The sequence below is a fragment of the Trichechus manatus genome, unplaced genomic scaffold (assembly GCF_000243295.1).
Source record: "Trichechus manatus latirostris isolate Lorelei unplaced genomic scaffold, TriManLat1.0 scaffold00265, whole genome shotgun sequence".
NCBI lineage: Eukaryota > Metazoa > Chordata > Mammalia > Sirenia > Trichechidae > Trichechus > Trichechus manatus.
The window spans coordinates 1,171,249-1,173,482 of NW_004444201.1; positions in this window are offsets into that span (position 1 = coordinate 1,171,249).

Below are 2,234 nucleotides of genomic sequence, written 5' to 3' on the forward strand. Positions count from 1 at the left end.
CAGACTTGTTCATTCTTCTGGCAGCCTATGGTATATTCAATATTCTTCACCAACACCATAATTCAAAGGCATCAATTCTTCTTCGGTCTTCCTTATTCATCGTCCAGCTTTTGCGTGCATATGAGGTGATTGAAAATATCATGGCTTGGATCAAGCACACTTTAGCCCTCAAAGTGACATCTTTGTTTCTCAACACTTTAAGAGGTCTTTTGCAGTAGATTTGCCCAATGCAATACGTCATTTGATTTTTCACTACTTGCATGGGCGTTGATGGTGGAAACAAGTAAAATGAAATCCTTGACAACTTCAGTATTCTCTCCATTTATCATGATGTTGCTTATTGGTCCAGTTGTGAGGATTTTTGTTTTCTTCATGTTGAGGTGTAATCCATACTGAAAGCTGTAGTCTTTGAACTTCGTCAGTAAATGCTTCAAGTCCTCTTCGCTCTCAGCAAGCACAGTTGTGTCATCTGCGTATTGCAGGTTGTTGATGAGTCTTCCTCTAATCCTGATGTCACGTTTTTCTTCATATAGTCCAGCTTCTCTGATTATTTGCTCAACATACAGATTGAATAAGTATGGTCAAAAGATACATCCCTGACACACACCTTTCTTGATTTTAAACCATGTAGTATCCCCTTGTTCTGATTGAATGACTGCCTCTTGGTCTATATACAGGTTCCTCACGAGCACTATTAAATGTTCTGGAACTCCCATTCTTCACAATGTTACCCATAACTTGTTATGATCCTCATAGTTGGATGCCTTTGCATAGTCGATAAAACACAGGTAAACATCTTTCTGGTATTCTCTGCTTTCAGCCAAGATCCATCTGACATCAGCAATGATATGCCTTGTTCCATGTCCTCTTCTGAATCCAGCTTGAATTTCTGGCAGTTCCCTGTTGATGTACACTGCAACTTTTTTTGAATTTTCTTCAGCAAAATTTAACTTGCATGTGATAGTGATGATATTATTCAATAATTTCCACATTCTGCTGAATCATCTTTCTTTGGAATGGGTACAAATATGGCTTTCTTCCAGTTGGCTGGCCAGGTAGCTCTCTTCCAAATTCTTGGCATAGACAAGTGCGCACCTCCAGTGCTACATCTCTTTGATATGTTATTTGTACTGGCTCTAATACTGTTAAATATTGTCAACTTTTAATCCAATACTCTAAAGAATGTGTTCACAGGTTAAAGGAGATTTGACAACCAAAACCCAAAATCTGCCTACTTTTATTTCAGGGGACTATTATATACATATACATATATTAGAAAAAGTATCAGTTAAAAGATTCCCCTGGAGCCTTGTTGAAAAGGACTGTATGTATATATATATATATATATATATATACGTATATATGTATATGTAAACTCACCATAATTTAAAAAAAAAAGATACAGATGGATATAAAAAAAGGAAATGATGACACTGGAGGAAAGATGATCCTTGTTATAAATTGTCAAGAAACTTTTATGAATTATGTTTGAATATTTCATAGGAAGTAGAACTTATAAGTGAGGAGATTTCTAAGCAAGATTTTAAAGGGGTGGCATTATGTCTTCTTGCCGTTTATAGTAAAATGTGAGAAAAAGGAGATAAATTTAGAAATGAACTGTGCATAAAGAAACCAGAACTTAAACATTTGGAAAATTCTATTGTAAAAACTAAGAGAGCATATCCTGGAACTGACACCAGGGGTGTGGCTACACAATCTTTTGCTAAAGAGATAGGCCTCTGACCAATGGCTCTAATCAACAATCTCAGCAGAAACCCTGTCAGCTTAGAATGAAAAAGACAGAGACGGGACAAAATGAAGGAAAGCTGTCTTTGTCTTGGAATTCTACAGGCAGGAAAAAAAGCCAATGGAGCTACTTGGTTGTGCGCATCTGTTGTCCTCCAAGAAAAGGACGGGAACATCCTAGGAGCAGTTCAGAGACCAGCACAACTGTTGGAAGGAGCACAGGGACAGGGTTGCTGCCTCCTTAATTTCAAAGGGTGGAGCCACTGCCTCCTAGGTTTTAAAGGGTGGAGCTATTGCCAAGATTTCAGATTGGGGTCACTGTCGCTTCAGTTCTGGAGGGCGGGGCTGCCATGTCCATGAGCCAACAGAATGAGGCTGCCGCCCAAAACTAATGGGGCAGAGCTGCCATGCCAGTGGGCTGTGGGTAGAGGGGTCTCCCCGGGTAGATGAGTTGGGGTCATTGCTCCTGGGGACCAGGAGAAAGGGTC